The sequence below is a fragment of the Nothoprocta perdicaria genome, unplaced genomic scaffold, assembly GCF_003342845.1.
Source record: "Nothoprocta perdicaria isolate Ctin4 unplaced genomic scaffold, notPer1 scaffold_9, whole genome shotgun sequence".
Taxonomy (NCBI): domain Eukaryota; kingdom Metazoa; phylum Chordata; class Aves; order Tinamiformes; family Tinamidae; genus Nothoprocta; species Nothoprocta perdicaria.
In genome coordinates, this window is record NW_020456198.1 from 4049008 (window position 1) to 4069020 (window position 20013).

Below are 20013 nucleotides of genomic sequence, written 5' to 3' on the forward strand. Positions count from 1 at the left end.
TATCAGGTCAAATCAAGCCAAGGAAGATCAGAGAAATGAAATATCAGCGTTTCATAAATCAAACAGCTGTCTGCAAGCTCCTGCTGGCTGTCCAGGAGCACTGGTGTTTGAAGGACTAATTGCTAACTGGTCTATTTTGCCTTGCTACTTTCCAGCGAAGAAATTAAATAGTTACCACAAGATACTACTTTCCAGCCCTCAAAATTTACCTTTCCATCCTGCATGTTTCAGTTTGCAAATGCCTGGTCCTAAGGCAGTGCACCGGTGTTGCCACCTAGCCCAGCACACAAGTCCTGCCCAGCACATCTGGGATTCCCAACAGATCCTGTGAGATGAAAAAGAGCTTCCAAATACCCAAAAGGTTTGAGATTTTATTTAGTTTTGATTTTAAGCAAACAGCCACCAGCTTATACAACTGATTAAGAGCATTTTCATCCTGCCTGTGATGGCATCTATATCCAAGAGAACAATTCCACCAGTTCCCACCACAGCTGCAAGATCTCAGAGGAGTAGGAGGAACCATGAATCACCGACTTGACAAGTTTTCCCTGAATTATATGCAAAGACCTGGCTTGATGACTTAACACGCTCATTAACTTTTTCAATGCATTTGCCCAAAGTGCTCCTGGTGCCACTTGCTCCTGTCCCAGCAGCACAAGCCAAGCCACAAGCTGATATTCCTCAGCTGTGCAGCCGGGAAGGAGCATTGCCAGCTTCCTAGGACAAGGATACAGGCCCTGTGGATCCCGCTCGGAAACACAAATCCTTTTTTTATTACTTCTCTGGTGCACACAGTGTGCTTTTCTTTATTATTATAATCAGTCATCCTGCAGGGCTGCCTGCCGTCCAGGAGGAAAGCAAAGGAGTCTGACGTTGCAAAGTCACTGTTTGTTCCTGAACCTGAGAAACTCATTTCTAAAGTACCATATTGCATCGTACAGCAGCACCTGGCTCCACTTCGGATAATGGCACTTGGTAAGAAAATCTCTTCTGAGAGGGGGAGGAAAATGACTGCAAAACATAGCTCAGAGCAGCACACAATAATGGCTTGGGCTACGGTGTAGAATAATGGATTTCAATGCTGGCTATCTTGATAGCATGAAAAAAAAATCTGCTATTAACAGTTAAAGTTAAGTGATAATTACATTGGCTTCAGGTCTTAGTCATGTTTTGCCCTTTGCCAGAGCTACTTTATTCCACATCCTTGCCTCCTGGGCACTTTCTACATCTCTTTCCTTGTAAGAGTCAATACATTGATCTGGTTTCGTGCAAAATATGCTTTTAATATCACAGCAGGAAGGCTGGAAGATGCCTCCAAGAGGATGCCAGACAGCCCAGGTCCCAGTGCCTGGGACTCCATAGGCTCCCAGGGCAAAGCTACTCCAGAACTTCTCCATCCATAGATTTCCTCCTGTTCAGCTTGAATCTGTACACGTCGCTTGCTCATGCTTGCCCCTTGAGCTCCATGTTCCTCCCTTTTGAGTAGGGCCTAGATTTGCAGCTGAACTTCCATCACCCCTTACTGAATATTAAACAATTTGGCATGCAGTTACCTTCTTGAAATGGAGCTGGGTAGAACACTAAGATGTATCCTCCCCACGACCCCAGATAATTACTAAGAAATAACTGCTGGGAAGGAACCTATTAGTTGAGCTTCTTATACCACCTGCATGATTGTCCCTCTAACTGGGACATCAGTGACTGTGGTCATCATGGATGGTGGTTTTGGGTCACTGCATCACGCTCGCTTAACTCACGTATTATCTCTAGATCATTTAAAAAAAATGTCTTCATTGAGGAGACTCAATCACTCTGGGTTACAGATCACTCAGAAAAAGAATGTTATGGTAATCGAAAGTGATACACCATGCAGACATATGATTAATAAATTCAAACATAATCCAAAAGGACTAGCTTCCTGCCCAAGGAGAACACACAATACTAGCATCCCTGCATAAAATGAAATTGAAGCAGACAAGGTTTAAGCAGCATTGCAAAGATAACATCCCTTGGATGCTAATGACCAAGATTGAGCCTGATTCAAACCACTTTACAGGTTTAGCCTATAGCAGGTCTCAACTCCAACCCAAAAATAACCTACCAAACCTGCCTGTATGCATTTGTAGCAGCACACACAGTGATCATGTAGCCAAATACCTGCTTTGCACACACATATTCTCATGAAAACCACAAATGTACTATTAGCTTAGACAATTTTTGAGTACATGGTCAGAAGCTGTGTCTGACTAGTTAACCACTCTAAGGGCAAAGCATCCTTCTTATTAGTGCAAAATTGTGGCCAGTTATGGAGTTATAAATAAAACACATATAAGTTGCTCCCCATCTTGGACAAACAAGGAGCATCCAAGGTGCAGAACACCAAGTCCTGGCTGGATCTGAGCACATGGGAATGCTAACACGAACCGAGAGCTGTAAAGAGGAGCCTGCAAACCAGGCAACCACAAACGTTTATGTGCATTTGGTTATATATATTATCACATTAAATATGACCTGCATAATGCACGTTTATGTAATATTTACGTATAACTGGCCATTGGCTGCTTCCCTCTCCCTGCGCCTGAGGCCTGCTGCCCTCGTGGTCCCTTGACCTTGACCTTGCAGCTCACAGCTCCTTCTTCAGCCTGTTATTCCTGGCATTTACTTTTTTAAAAAGACCGAACTCACCAGTTAAAAAAAAAAAAAAAAAAAGCATTAAAGAATATCAGACGTGACATTTAAAAACCCAGAATCACCTTGTAGCTGCAAATCCACATAATTAACATGCTTGTTTTCTCCTCTTCCATCATGCAGGTAATTTTCAGTCTAGGAATATCAATTTTAATAAAAACACGTTCCATAAGAACTAAAAAAACACACAGACACACACACAGGAACCTTTATTTCTAATAAAACTTTCATTCTCTTCTAAAATATTTGCATACTTCCATTTAATTTCGTGGAAAACCAAAATGGAATCTGAGATCAAAGCGAGTGACTTCATTAGAGCTGATGGGTTTCAGAGAGCTCTGCAAAGTTCTACTGTTGCCTGAAGACATTTTAATGCAGGCAGGATCTTTACATTGCCAGCCTGCCAGTTGCAGTTAAAACCAATAATTACAGTCATAAACAGACTTCTGGTTCTTACCTGAAACTTGATTTTAACACCCAGTTTGGAGGCTATATCTTCCTGCAAGTACTGGGAAATTCAAGGTATAATTGGAAACGTTTGTAATAACCACGTCGCTTAGGACAGATGACACCCCAGGCCCATATTTTTGATCAACTGGAACTGCAAGTACTTCTCCGTAACCTTGAGAAGGGCTGAGCAGGGAATAAGCAAAAAAATCTCTGAAGCCCTATGCTTATTTCAGCCAGTCATATAGTCTAATATTTTTGTCTTAAAATTTGCTTTTCATTGCTCCTAACCAGAGATTATTGACTCATCCATAATAGGACAAGTGTCCGGGTTGAATAATGTTCTAGAGAACATTAAGCAGGCGCAGGCTTATATTTGTTCTGGGAGGCAGAGTTAGAGGCATTAAAACAAGTGCATTTACCTGGCTTTGGGGGAACAGATACTCGTGACTAAAACTAATTGCATCAACATCAAATAGTTAGACTTTGCCTTTACTTTTGCATCCAGTAGGTGCTGGGAGGTGATGGAGAACAGATCATTAGATAGATAAACAGATTGTGGTGTTGGCCAGCCCACTGAAATACCCAAGGTACTGCAAAATGAATCATGGGTTATTTCTTATTTAAACCACTATAAAAATAAATAAATGATTGTAACATTTTCTAAGTCTCTGGGTCAAGCTCTCTGGTTGCAGTAAGTTCACACACCAACACTGTGCATGGAGAAGCCCCAAACCCCTCCAGTCCCAGGCAATTTTCTAACACATCACAAGAAATCTCACTGTTCTGCAGGATTTTTCATTCCTTCTTTCCTTTTTTTTTCTGGAGACGGGCTATCATGGAAGGGTAAACTACAGGTTGCATCGACTTTACACTGGGAAGTTGTTCCAACTGGGAAGTTATTCCAACTGGGAATGGTTGTAATGGCTGCATGGATTCTTCAGGATTTTAGCTAATTAAAAAAGATGTCTCTCTCTCAAGTTTTGGACCTAGGAAAGGAAAGCTTTTTGCACTGAAAGCAATACCTCCAGCAAGGTTTTGCTGCCCATTGTGTTTCCCATGGTGACAACTCGCTCCTCTGCTTGCTCATTAACCCCATTTCCATCAGCGGGTTTATGAGGGTAGCACCAGACTAGATGCTGTCTGGCCCCTGCAAAGGGCCATCAGGTCCTTCCAGTGAGCAGAGACATCACTTTCCCTGCAGTTTTAAACCTCTCCAATAGTCCTGTTGCTGCTTTCATAATAAACACAGCAGACAAGGCTTTCCTCAGTGCCTATGCTATTTTATGTCCTGTTTACAGCAGCATATTAAGAAATGATAAGAGCATGCTGGGAGCCTCTCCAAATCAAAGGTGCTTTGAAGCCTAGGACTCTTCTGAAAGCAGAGCTCTGAGGCTACAGAAAATGCTGTGAAAGGGTGAAATTCAGCTGTGAGTAGAGGGTTGCATGAAGTCTCTGTACTCCCTAACGCATATGGGAGCTCTGGGAATGAAGCACAAGCTGTTCCTGGGCTAGGAAACCACAGAAATATTTGAAGTGAAGAAAATACTGCAAGAAGAGCAGGGATTGTTCTCTGCTCTTATACAGTCAATCACATCCAACTCACACATTTGAGTTCAGAAACTTAAGAGATTGTTTTCTGTATAATTTGAAAACTTCTATATCATACACTATAGCAACAGGTGTAGTAATATCGTTATGTAGTTATGGTTGCAACCAAATAGGACAATTTTTTTTTCTGATATACTCTATTGTGCATTTTTACGTGCAATACAAAATGCTTCTCAGCTTAGTTTATGCCAAAACACACTATCCAAAGCCTGACAGTTTTCTTCATCAAACTTCTCTCTTTTTTCATAACACGATTTCAGCTGATCCTCTCTTGGGGCAGGAGGATGGACTAAAGGAACTCTAAGAGGATGAGAAATAGCACGGGAAAATACTCATTTGACAGACAAAATTAAGTGAATTCTTGATTATATCTGTATTTCTCTAAATGAGAAGAGATGACATAAAAGCAAGAGTCATCACATTGCTGTGGAAAGAATTGCTCGTATCGGACACTCCATTCCCAAATTCACTGTCTGAGGAACGCACGGAATACGGGGAAACAGTAGTTACAAATCTATTAGGAAAACAACTTGTTTAGTAGCTATTGTAATATGATCTACAATGCGTCCCCAGGAGGCTGTGGAACAATCTAGCAGCCAGAGAGCAGAAAGGCGCCAAGTTCTTAAATTCAAGCGAAAGGTGAATTAGGGAGAAAAAAAAACTTGGGGAGGGAGGGAAGGCCAAATATCCTCACCATTTTAGTACTCCTTTTGCCAGCTTGTGTTTGCAATTTTGGCAACATAAGAGATAAATTTGCTATCAAGCACATTATCTGACATGTGATAAATGAGCATAGAGGCTAAAGCGCAGGACAGGGGCAGGCTTCCCCCGGGGCGGGCTGCTCAGCTTAATACTAACAAAAGTTAAATCCTTTCCAAAAGTTCTGGAAAGAAAGGGCTCAAACAGAGGCCTGTTGTTGGAATGATTATTTTGCTATACAAAAAGGGAAGGTCTCCTGCCCTCCGCAGCAGCAGCTCCCACTGCCTTTCCCCATGTCCTTAGTTCAGCCAACTTGCTTGCAGGGATTGAGCTGGGCAAGTAAAGCGCCAGAAAGGCTTTGGCTGTGACTCCGTTTTGCAGCCTGCCTTTGTAACTGATTTTTTTTTCCTTTTTTTTGCCTTTATCACCTCTCCAGACCCAGCAGCCTGTCTGCAATATGAGTTACAGGAGCCCATCTCAGAGAGATGCCTGTGTACAAACCTCCACTGGCAACACCCCCGCTGTAACACAGGCCCCTTCCATAACAGTTAAAACAAGCCCTAAAATGCCATCCATACTAAACTGTATGCACAAATACCTGCTAACCATCAAGCCAGAACTGCAGCTATCTCAGATGCAAAGGGCATAACCAATGGTCCAGCAAAGATGACGTGTGACAGGGACCACTGTTCTTCACATCATAGACTTTCTCCTGCATTGAAGTTCTTCACAAATAGGTTCCTATATACTAAACTTATCGAAACCAAATGCTATTTTGCTGACTTTCTTTCTCAGTGCTTTTATGACAACAACTTTTATTACATACAAGATGCAGCGAGTCTATCCTGCTGCAGAAAAAGGCAAATATTTCCGAGACATGAGAAAGATTTGGAGTGAGGGATAGGGTCTGGAATAACAGTAACTTCAAAAGTTATTCATCAGTGCCTTCACTGGGGAAATTTACTGCAAATAAAGGAAAATGTGAAGTAAGAGGAGCAGGGAAGCCTCCTAAAGGCGAACCTCTGCAAAACACCCCGGGAGCCAACACGGAGCTCCAGCAGGAGCTCATCTCGCAGCCCTGCCAGGAACAGAGGCTCCCTCTCTGGGAGCTTTCACCCCCACAAACATCTGTGCACTTTATGCTTTGCATTTGCTATCTATAAGCCTTGAAAATAAAGGCTCCTATCAGCCAGCAAGGTGCCACGTGCTGCCACCTGGGGCAGAGATGCTGAGAGCAGAGCATCCCTCCCTGCTCCGATCACAACAGCGGGTCCTAAACTGCAGCTGGGGGCAGATGGGCAAGTTTCAGGATGCTCCCTCTATATTCCTCATAAGAATGTTTGTTGCACAGGAAAAGCCAGATATCTGCTATGTTCAAATATGGGATGATTTATAGATAAGAGTAATGCAGATTATAGACTCTGTGTACACTCCAAAAAGGCTCCTTGCTTGATCCAAAGGTTGCATCACAGGATTGTCCCAGGTCATGGGGAAGTAAGCAACATCTTTGCTTAAAAATGTAACAAAGCAATTAAAATTAGTGGCCATCCACCAGCTGGTGATGCTGCACGAGGTGCTCCAGCTGAGATTTCACCTCCAAAATATGTGCTGCATTTAGAACAGTGGGTGCTGGGGTGCTCCTACCAGATGGTATAGTCCTAGCATCATAGCATTTTGAACCTGAAAAAAAAGAGATATCCATGGCTTTTTCTATGTGCTTTTAACTCCATTTTATGAGAATCAATGTAGATATACTCATCTGTGCAATACTATGAGATTCCAGTTGATTGCTAAGATGACCCAGATGCAATCAAACAATAAAATGCACACCTCCTGCCTCAATTTTCCATTTCCCTGTTCCCTGGTCCTCATTTTTTCCCTTTCCACTTTCCTGACATCTTCTAGAGCAAAAGAGAAGCTGGACAACAATCAGTTATACATGGACTTCCATAAAATTGCGTATATGTAGAGTAATACCTAAAAAACATAGGGGACTCCATAAAACAAGGTCTCTGAGCAGTGCCTCTCCTCCAGCCTCTGCACCAATAAAACTACAAGTTGGGTGTTGCACACTTAACAAACACATTGATATCACTGTGCAGACAACAGTAGCACATGCACAAACGCACACAAACACAAACAAAAAGGTTTACTGAGAAGGTGGATGGAATGATTTTGATCTTATTGTGTCCAGATCAGGGGGATAATGAGCTGTCACAGCGAGTAACCGCTCGACACCAGTGATGGGACCCAAATGGTCGCAGCCACCAAACAGTGACGTTGACTTCAGCTTTTCTGCAGGATCAGCACGATGCCTCGAGCAATATCTAAAAGAACCGTTTAGTCAACAAACAGAGACCAAATGCAACTGTAGGAAACTAATTATGCTGAGAGTATAAAAAACTTGCAAGGCATTAAATCATGTCTGAAAAGACATCCCAGTACAACCAAACTGACTGGAATAGGAAAAGTCTCTGTTTCACTGGTCTTAAAATGCTATTGCTGCCAAGAAATGTGTTTGATAGTTCATCTCTTGCAATAAGGCCACCCTGGGAGAAGCACTTGTGCAGCAACGCGCTCTCAATGGTCTGCTCAAGTCACCTGGATGACAGAGCAATGCTGTGCCTGCCTCTAAAAACTAGAAGGTGCGATTATAGGGGAAAAAATTTCCTTCAAGAAATTTTTGTAAATATTTGCATTGGTTTCATTCGGCACCGCTTTATTTCTCGAGATACCTTGAGGATGCAGATTGCCCCCAGCATCACCCCAGGACACCCTGTCCTTGCATGTCCTCGAGATGCATCTCCCAACTTGTCCTGGCTGCCTGCAATAACTCAGAGAGAATTAACAGCTATGCAGGAGCGTCCAGGGGAACAACTTATCTCCTCTTTCAACTATTTAAAGAAAAAACCTTGCCGAAATTCTCCCTTTTGCCTGCTCGAGCACCCTCCAAAGCCACAGAGTGTCCCATGAGGAAGCCCTGTGTGCAGCGTCATGGGCACCCTCAATGCAAAGAGGTGCCCAGGGCTTGGCAACAGCGGGAGGTGAAAGGAGCCCTCTGTCCATCGGCAGTGCTCAAGCCACCCTGCCCACCTGGTCTGACATGTGGACAGGTCCGTTTTCGCTCAGAGGCTGCACCAGGTCTCCTGGAACAAGCTTTGGTGGGCGAACTTTGGTAAAAGCACATTAGCTCCCGGGAACACAGCTTATGGAAAACACCTATGGCTTTTCACTAAGTGGCTTTTCCTCTTCACACTGACTGTGCGTGTGCTGCTGCACAGTGCAAGGGAGTGAAAGCATGACGAGGAGACACCATCCATCCTTCCAGGAAATTATTTGCTGCCATCTAATGTCCTTTCTGCACGCTGTTTCTGCATTTTTTTGTTGTTGTTTCCACCCTGTACAAATAGCAGAAGACAAAAAAAAAAAAAAAAAACCTCTGTCCTTTTGCAAACCCTCCTGGCCCATTCCTCTCAGTCAGCAGCCAGTGCCCAGCCAAGTGTCCTCCTGGCCTCACCACGGGTCATGATGTTCCCAACAACCCTTGTCAGGCAGCTGCCCTCTGCCCAGTCAGATACTGGTAGGTAGCATGAATAAATTTAAGCATGCTGTTAGCTTCTTTTTAACCAGTTCTCTCTTGCCTCTGCTTGAGGAGCAAGATATTCACCGCGATGCAAAACTTAAGCAAAGTGAAAATATAAAAAATGACTTTGAGTTACTCCCATACACACAGGATCCAGGGCTTTTCCGCTGTTTTTCCGGGCAGCCAGAACTTGCCACCAGGTGTCACTAACTTCTCGATGAACGCACACCACATCCCAAAATGCTCCTTTATCCGCTTTGATCAGCCAGCGCTTGGTTTTTGCATGCATCCACAGAAGCCATGGGAAGACGGCCGCTTTATCCTCCAATATCAGCTGCTGTTCATCTCCGCTCTCTTACAACAACTTGCATTAAATTCACCTCTGGGTAATTATTTTATGTTTACTTCATTGGCAGCCCTTGCAGCCCACTGCCTTTTAGGCAGCAGAAACATAGCCCCAGCACTGAGTTTAATTCTGGTCCCCAAAGGATGTTTGGGGTGTACTGGCTCTGCACAAAGCAGGTAGAAGCCAGTCCTAAATTATGGGCAAATAAAGAACTGCTGCTTTTGCTCTGCTGGGCAAAACTCACATGAGAGGAGTCACGTCCCGATTTCTCAGAGGGAAAATCCTTTGGGACAACTCCACAACTGCGTCTGAGCGGGGAATAGTCCACAAAGGTGTCAAGTGAGGTATAAAGACAGCAAGCTAGAGAGCTTTTTCTTTTGGAAAAAGCCCTCTGAGAGCAGTAAGCGCAAAAGACAGTTCCCTAACGTGAATCTGGAGCAAAACCTTTCCACATCCATCTGAAATGACTCAAAAAGAGAGAAAGAGAAGCAGCTGTGATAGGAGAGATCACCTTTCCAAACACATCGGATACAGCATCCTCCCAGTATGCAGTGCCAATGGACACTGCCTTGCTTTGAGGACCATCAGTGGGGAAATACCCCTGCAGCATCTTGGCACTGTCCTGTCACATGAAAGACAAACCCAGAGGGACTAAAATATCTTTTTTTTTTTTCCCTTCCCCTCTGATCTGAGCTGCCATAGATACAGAATTCTTTAACTGGGAATAGACCTTCCCTACTGGTCAATGTGCCCCAGGTCCTTGGGTCAAAGTAAGCCACCTCATGCAGAATAACAAGGCTTAACAGGAGGTTTGACGTCTCCAGAAACTGATATTCCGCTCTTCTTGCTCTCTCCTCCTGATTATCCATGCTAGGGCTGGAGCCTGGTCCAGCACCCCCGAACCTAAGGCAGGGCTTGTCCCGTGTCACCTTAGTCTTGGAGCTGCCCCTATGATGCCCGCTGAAAACACCATCACTGGTGACCACTGTTAGGCTCAGGGATGCTGTTGTCCACATTTTCATAGGAGTTAATCACTGGATTCTGATTATTTTTGCAGATGCTTCATTAGGCCATGCAGATGCTGAATTTGAGAGACAGATGCAAGATCAGAAAGGCTTTTCCTTTTTTTCTTTTCCTTTTTAAAGACATTGCTTTATATGCATCTGTTACAGACCTATTTCCACTTTGGATGGTCAAAGCTTAACCTACATCAAGTTTAAGCTATGGTCTTTAAGCCAAAGCTAAAAAAAAAAACCCCAAAAGCAACAACCTTGCAAGAATGTCATCTATATTTAAAAATATTAAAGTTTGTAATTCAATGCAAAGCTGCAAGTAAAATCCCTCTAATTTGTATTGATTTTAAATATGCAAAACTTGCAGATCGACCTTGCCTGCTAGAATTGCAAAATCTCATGGGTATTGTATGAGATATCAAAAAGCTGTAATCTAAAGTAACAAACTGCAGATTTGGCATTTGGAAAACCAAAAGTGATAAATGCAGCTGCAGGACAAGTTTATCAGCTGAAAAGTTCTGAAATGGTAAAATCTTCAGCAGTGATCTCAGTACGTTCAGGAAATTCATCACTATGAATTATGTATTTTGCATCTCCTCCTGGTTCTCTGCTGAGCCACAAAGACGCTGTGTTTCCACAAGGAATTGCACATTATGCTTTGGAGTCCATGGCACATTCCCTGTGGCATCTCCTGCTACAAAAAGCAGTATGTGGTGACGCACAGAGTGACACAGAGGCGTCCCAGTTTGGGCCTTGCACCCAGGACCAGATCTGTTGCAGAAACGGTGCAGAAACGGTGCTCACAAAAAAAAAAAAAAAAAAAAAAAACAGCTGAGCAATTTGCCCAAAAAACCTCTTTTCTACCCCAGGAGGAAAACAAATGAGTCAAGAGGCTTTGTGTCCTGCTTGGCTTTGGCATCTCCTTCTCCTGCTCTCCACAAGGAGCAGATGTTACGAGGCCCTCCACTTTTTGGATCCAGACTTTGTGAAAAATTCTGCACAACACCAGACAAGCACCCAAATACATCCAAGCACTACATCCTTTTATGCTTTACCCACATGGTTGGTCTGGAAGTAATTCCAGGCCTTCTCCTTTATTAAATTCTTAGGAATAATTAAATCAGTGACTGGGGCTCAGGAGTCCTCGACTCACTGTCCAGCTCAGACATGGACTCGCTACACAAGCAAACACTCTCCTCTAAGCCTGGCCTTGCTGGGTATTAAAGAGCAGTGGTAACACTTCCTCCCCTGTCTATAAAAACAGGGGGGCAGGTTGCAGCATTTACTACAAGCCACATTTCAGCATTCAAAGCCAAGCACAGGGCAAAGTGAATGACTAAACCCTAGCGCAGGGTTTTAATTGTGTTTTTATCAATGGTGAGTCATTTCAAGTCAAGAGCTGTGACCATGTAACCTAAATCATACAGGATTACTACGTTGTGTTGAACAAACATATAATTAAGCAGCTTTAATATGTTAACAGTTTGGAATCAGATTAGTGTTGTATTAGCTAATAGAGTCGGTCCCCATTAATCCAGATCAATTGCTCGGCTCAGTTTATTTATATTTTTCAGAAATTTAAAAGCATAAATTAACTCTCAGCAGAACGTGCACATGCTGTAGGGCAGGACAAATTCATCAAGATATTCAGGCACGTGGGTAGCCCAAGTGCAGCTTAACTTGTTCAATCGCACAGTGCAGAACTAAACCCTCTAATCCGCTGAGATGAGATTTTCCTGCTGTTCGAATACAGAGGGTACCACAAGAAATGACAACACATTTTGGCAGTGAGGTCCTGAAGCCCATTTCCATGTGTGGAAATGCTACGGATGCCTCTGTGCCTTAATGCATCCCAATGGGCAGCATCAGAGCCTGGCATCCCCTTCCCTCTCCAACGCGGATACCCGAGGGAGGCTGCTTTGGGGGACAAAAACACAGGCACACAAGGCACACATGCATGCAAAAGGTGCTGCGTGCTTCCTTTGCTAATAAAGCCTTAAATGTGGGTCTGGAAGGATTGCACACACCAAGAGAGCAGCACTAGGTCATCTGCACTAGCTCATCTCTTCACGAACCCCCGGGCAGGGCTGGTACCACAGCCCAGCCGAGAAAGTCCTTGCTCTCCAGCTGCAGGCTCCTCGCAAGGGCAGTTATGTAGATGGGTCCGACTGAAACCGTGAATATCAGGGTGAGAAAGGAGGCCAAGGGAACACCCATATTGCCCACGACCTGTACAGCACAGGCGCGATTCAACGCAGCCTCCAGCCAGCAGCCTCCAAACCTCTCCTGCCATGTCAGATGGACGACGTGCAACAGAGTGACAGATCTACCCAGCAAAATTTGGTGCAGGTTGCAAACTGCAAGTTGATAGTTGAAACCCAGATTGCTACAGACACCCATGCACTCGCTCTCCACTTGCTTTCTATAGATTTGCATGCGTTTGTGTATGTACACATACGCACTGATACCCACATACACACATATGCATGTTCTCCATACATATATTATTTTACTGCATTCCATACACATATATACATCTTATTTTGTGACAGTCAAATGGCAAAATTTCACTGCTTTAATTAAGCTGGCTAAGGCAAAATGGCACATTATGGATGCACTCTCTTTTAAGCCAGTCTTGTGTTGCTTTATACTTTCAAAAAACAGAGTTTAAACAAAACCTATATATTTTTCTACACCAGTTGAAATAATTCATCTAGAATTCATTTTTAAGTTAACAAATTAAGCTTATAAACAACTGCTGTTCTAAAGAGACAATATCTGATCTTACCATCTGCATCCAAGCACTCAACCACAGAAGATACTTGATTCACATTATGTGGTACGAGTGAGTCACCCGAGCCCCCATAAAGCAGACTATACGTGTATAAGAAAGTGCCAAAGAGCTAATTTATCACACTCTTTCTGAGGCAAATTTAGTGGTTCTGAAGGCAGGATGCTGTAGTCACCTGACATTTTTGTCACGGAGATTTTATTCATGGTGAAATGTTATTCTCAGTGCAGAGTGCTAGGCCTTGAGTCACAAACATAAATCCTGGCCCAGTGTTTATGCTACTGGGGACAAAAAGCCTGCTTAGAAATATTGCAGGGAAAATGTCACGCACCGAGCTCTCCGTGATGGACTGACATGGAGATGTCATGGATCTGTTCTGTTTATGAGGGCAGTCAGATATTTTCGTTTGCCATCAAGCACTTGCCGCTGTGCTGTCTGCTAAGATGAAAACACTGCATGGCAAAGACAAGGGGAAGAGCAGCACAGGCAGCACTGAGCATCCTTGCACAAGAAGGACACACCACTGTACAGAAGCAACTGCCTATAAATACTTTTCTTGGAATATATTGGCATTTACAACACGCAGCAGCCAACGATACACAAGAAAGGTGACCATGGACACTTACCTTCAAGGGCAGCTTCAGTGATGTGCTAATAACACCTATGCTTATAAACAGCTGGGCTATTTTGAAACCAAACAGGTCCAGCTTCCTTCTCCATCCACAGTGAAGGACTGGCTGACCGAGCCTCAAGAGGAATTGTTATTAATTCCCTTAACATGCTGCAGGGTCCCTCTTGGCCATTTTCTTTTCCGTTAAAATGAAGCAATCTGTTGCCTGATGCAGCTGGAAAGGAATTTCCCAAAGAGTTTTTTTGGAGGGGAGGGAAAAGTGGGTTTTTTTGGAGTGTTTCCCCCTTTAAAACATTGATTTGTCAAAAAAAAAAAAAAAAAAAAAAAGTCACGGGAAAGATGACACATTTTGCACAGATATTTTTTTTCTCACCATAGCAGCACTTTTTTGCACCTTTCTTTGCTATCAGAAGGTGATTTAAAAACAAACACCAGAAAGGAAACCTGTCCCCAGCCAGCTCTTCTGCAACACACAGGTGTAGTCCAACCACAAACATGGTGAGCCAAGGAGCTGGGGTCCCATCCCCAGGCCCACATTTTCCTTTCAGCTCCTCCCTATATGTTTTAGGGGTATTGAGGTTTTACATCATTGCTTTCAAGATTTTGTCACTTTTTTTTGGCATATCCAATAGGATTCAGCTTGTTTTTTACATTGGGAAGGAGGAGGTATTGTTCAACGACACACAAAAAACAACCCCAAGACATGATGGAATAAAACATCTGCTTTTCAGTACTGGGAGCTTAGATTACCATTTTATCTGTGTTTATATACGGTGACTAAGTGCAGATGAGACTAATAAAAGTACTAAGTGTCAGGAGCTCAGAAGTATCATTTTCTAGGAAATAATGCATTTATGAAGACAAATTTGTGTCACAAATTTCCCTCACACCCAAATCTGAGGGAATGAGCTGGCATAATTGACATCTCAATCTTTTTGACATATTTTTAATTCCCCTTAAAAATAAATGAAAACACAAAGGAAAAATGTTCAGTTTAGAGGATAAAGAAACACGCAATCAACATCTCCCACTACCTTCAGCTGGAGGCAACACGTTCCCTCAAATACAATATTTATCTTCATCTTTCCAAATTACTTGCTGTTATTACTATTTTTTCCTCAAGACATGCCAAGATATTACTTTCCAAATTACTGTTTTCTATTCTTAGTTAGCTGCAATGTTCACCTCCCACTGCATGGTAGGGAAAATCAGGGACTCTTAGGCGCTGGGAGCTAAACGTAGGGAGCCCATGGGACTATTTGCACTAAACCAGCACCAGAGCTGGGGTGTCAGGGCTCCAGAAACCCTTCAAAAATATCCTGAGAGCTGCTGCCCAGCAAAGAGGCCAGCATCAGAAGAAGAAGAAGGAAAATCAAGTCACAGGACAGTCATTTCCTGGGATCATGAGGCCACCAGATGCTTTCCATGGTCCCCCCATCCCAGCAATCATCCTGACCGATGCCCGCCTGCAGACCTCTCTCGGAGCCACCTCCAAGAATAGATGATATGTTGAACAAATTCCCTCGCATATGGCTAGGGCCTCTGCAGAACATATTGCTCACACAAGTGCCAATCGTTTGGCAGTTGTGACAAATTTTGGCCAAACCACACGAGAAGATCCTGTTCGGAGCTGTGCCTGCGTGTCACCCTCTTGCCGCGGTATTTTTAGAGCTATGTGAGAGCCCTCACGTCTCTCTTGAGCACCGGCCCTGCCAGGGCTGAGGAATCACCTGCACTGGCCAAGACAGGTCAAGGAGAAGCAGCGGTCTAAAGCATTAATGCATTTATTAAGCGTGCGCTTAATAAGCCCTTACCCTGTAAGGGGCAGAGGGGGCAGACAGCTGGAGCACTTGGATTCAGATCTTTCTTCAGGTGCCACCTTTTAATACTCTGCGACAGCTAAAAGCAGCACACGGACGCCTCCTTCAGCTCTGAACTTCTCTGTAACCTTTGCGGTGGCATTAGCATAAGGCAAGGAGACATATTTTGACTCCCATCTGTGCAAATCCTCCCCGTGCTGCAGAATCAACATTCTGTCAACCAATTATTTTATGCTGTATCAGAGCCCTGGGGAGGGAGGGGGGAAATCATCACACCTACAATCAAAAGAGCAAGGTTTTGCAACATAGCGTGTACTAAAGATGTCTGTCTTAAGTCAAACTAGCAGCCATATTTTATTCAAGAAGCATGTAAACAAATCTGGCACGTTCATTATATACATATATATATATAAAAAATTGTGTACCTAGCATGTTCATCACATTTCAGCTCTTCCACTCCTCCCTCCCCACCGAGCTCCATGGAGACAAGTCAATCACAGTTAACCATCTGGTAATCCTTAGCCCAGGCTCTGCAGCTGCTACCTACCATTTTTAATCAGGGCTATGTCTTCCATTCATGCTAAATAGGAGGCACGAACAGCTGCTTGGCCAACACTTCCAAGCAAGCTCACGCTCGCTTGCTCTCTCTCTCTTTAGTATTCCTGGCTTCTCCTCCTTTCAGATCTACATTTTGCCCATGTTTAACAAGCTTTGACTTTAAAAAACATAGTGAAACAAGAGGAAAATGCGGGTGGTTAAAACCCTTAGTGCTCTGAGCATGTTCTTGGGGACAAGACCTGCAAGCACAGTGTCTACCTTTAGAAAGTAAAAGCCAAGGAGCCTAAGGAAATACAAGGTGTTCCTACCTACAGTGCTCTGCATGATGCCCGTCCACAGTCAGAGAGGGTTAAAACAAATGCAGATTATTCATATAAAAATCCTAAAAAATACTTTTTTTTTTTTTAATGGGTCCAGCAGTGCAACTTCAATACGCAGTGGGACTTTCCTGCAGGCTTTGCTGCATCCCAGCATCCACACACAGACCAGAAGGTCACTTCCAGCAGATGAAGGTCAAGCTTTATGTTAGCAACGGCTTGTTATTGCCCCCCTGCACCAAACCTGGCCGTCTGGATGCTCTTAGGCAGCTTCCCGACAAACCCTGCCTTAGCTGCTCCCTGCTGCTAAAAAGCTTCGAGTTTATTTCTGCCAGAAGGTCCAACACCACCTATAGCAGTGACCTATCCCTCCTCAGAGATGTCCATACAAATCCTGCGGAGAACAGAACAGCCCCACACAGAGTCCTCAGGCCTTCCCCATGTGAAGGCTGGGATCACCAAATTACAGCTTTCCACCAGGATTTTGCCAGTGCATACACCAAGGTGTTATTGCAGCCTGCTTCTTTAGGCTGTAAGCTCCTACACCAGATGCTCCTTCTTCTGAAAACTTTCTTTGCAATTGTTTTTCCCCAAGTCCTCCTTCAGCCAGGAGATGTGTTGCTTCCAGCAGAAAGCATCCTAGTCTCTTGGAATAAGGAATTCACCAGATCCATCACCTCCACCCACTGCACAAAAGTCACAACTTGCACCCAAAAGTGGTGCTCTAACACAGTAGAACATTGTAATCTGTTCAATCCAACGACAAACAAAATCAATATGAAGCTCGGGTCACAAACAGAGAGAGACAGGATGATACAGCTATTATGAAACACTATGTTTATTAATGACATGGCATAGGAAGGTAAAATCTTGTACAGGCAAATCAATATGTTTTCCCTAGCAGAAAATGAACAAAGGCCATTTTCTATGCAAAGCAGTGACATAAAGGTTAATAATCACACATTCCTGCTGTTCTACCATGAATTCATCATTTAACTTCCCAGAGTTTACCACATGAAAGAAAAAAAATGATGACAGGTTAGTGTTTCATCTAGGATAGGACAATTACTCCAAAATGCAAAACATGTCAGAGCAGATACTGAAAGAAAATAAAATGGTCTGGAAAAGCTTTGGAAAGACCTTGTGAAACAAACAGCTCTGGGATAAATCACTGCCATCAAAGTGACAGAGGTTCTCTTATGTATTATGCATTCACGCATATAAAACTGTAACAAATAGACTGCTTTAATAGCATTTCAGTATTTTATAGGGGCTAAAGTTTTCATTGCCATATCGAAATGGGTAGATTCATTTCAATTCCTACCCTGGTTAGCATGGGCTGGAGAATATTTAAGTTTCTCTGTTACAAATTAAACAATAACATATAATATTGATGACCTCAAAACAGGTCATCAATACCATATGAACCCTATATTAATCCTTTCTGGAAATCTTGTTTCAGCCACTGAAATCTTCATCACAAGACATGGACAAATGCTCATACACCTCATTGCAACATGCAGAAAACCAAGGTGAAAGGGAAGGGTGCAAGGAACTAAAATGAACAGCCAAATGCCAAGTATGGACAATTCCAAGTATGGACAATAATAAGGTGTAAGTTTTCTGCTAGCAAATGAATCAAACTGGAATTAGGTGCTGCTCGTACCAAACTCACCCTTTCTGGAGGAATCTCCTGTTTGTAGCTCACGAGTACAGTTTGCAAATGTTTTGTGCAAGTGTGGTTTGGTGACTGCCTTCCTTGTATTATAGGGCCAAATAGGGCCAAACAGCCTCTACTTGTAAGGAGAGGATATAAAACACGTCAGGATACAAAACACAGTAAAATCCAAACAAAAAAATATACCAGCCAAAACCAGGCAGCACCAAACTGCATGAGTATTAATTGCACCATGAATACCAACAGATTTTTGTCGTCCTGCTTGTGCCAGCTACTCTGCCCCTCGACGGACAGCACTGAAACCATCAATGCTTTCCCAGAGGTGATAATCTCATAGAAACTCTGGTTCAGGCACAGGCTGAATGACTTGGAGTGGAACTACTACACTGCAAGCAAATATAGAAAATATCACATGCGATTGAAGCTCAGAGCAAGAAGTTTTCTCAGTCACTGTAATATTGAAAAACTAAGCTTTTTAGCCACAATATTCTTATATCTTAGAATCATCTTAAGAAGCAATGCCTGTACTGTCAGTAGTCGCTATTTCTGGCAGAAAAGCTCATCCTTTGATGACACTATCAGACCAAAAGGGACCGTCTCTCTGGATAACTGAATGTTTCCCTGAGCTTTTGAATCAGTCAAATGATGTTCTCTCTTCCCTGTTGGAAGCTGCTGTAATAACTAGGAAAACACGATGGCACCTAAAAACACTTGAGAGCCACGTGACGTTCCATTAATCCACAGAGCAATTAAGGCAGAGCGGAGCGAGACCCAAGCAGGCACACATCCATCACAGAAAGGATTCAGAATTGGCCACATGCTTCCAACACTGGCATTAAATGTGCAGTTCTACTTCTGATTAAAACAAAAATCCAGTGTGAAAACATCAGATGTGCTGGGATGCTGCACAGAGAATCCATGCAACAAAGTGTTTCATTATAGTAATTCTTTTTAATACTTTCTTTGTCATAAAATAACACATTCCCTCTGGGAAAATTCCCACTTTTGCAGAATTTGCCCTTAATAAAAGAATGAATTCTTCCTTACATTTACTCCTGATGAAAAAGAGCTTAGCATCTCTGTTGGCTCTGAGGCATAAACAGCTCAAATGTGCCAGATCTAAACCCTAACAATGGTGCTGGGGACTTTTTTCTTTTTCTTTTTACCCCAAACTTACTAGTTATGGAACATAACAGGCCAAGAGGACTGAAAGAGAATGGCAACATCTTTAATTAAGAAAAGAGAATGAATTAAAAATCTAGAAAAATAACTCATGGCTAATATGCAGATTTTATCAGCTTGTGGATCAGAAGCTGCACTTGGCTGAGGTTTGAATCCTTTCTGCTAATTTTCTGAGATGAAAAAGGCACTTGTGCTCTTTCTGTAAGAGGATGCTTTGCCTCCATGCTTTCGACAGCATATGCTCGAGTTTGTAGTTGCTATTGATAGGGTGGGAAAGAATTAAATCTCCTAAGATTTTTTTTTTAATTCTGCTTACTATCAAATGCTGCAGAATTGAAATTATAACTCGGACATTCACACTTACACATCAGTCCTAGGACCTTCCTTTACAAAGCGACTATCACAGATGGGATTTCATGTAAATAAAGACAGCAGCGATGCAGATGTGGTGCAAAAGGGTGTGAGATGATACATATGGGCACAGCTGTGCAACCATGCAATAGGAGATGGGACGTACACATTGCATGTGCAGATAGGGGTATCGCCCTGCCCACCTTCATGTATGTTCCCTCTGCTCCCATTTGAGAATATGCAACAGTCTTCCGTCAGAAACTGCTAAATAGCCCATTTCTGGACCATTATCTGTGTA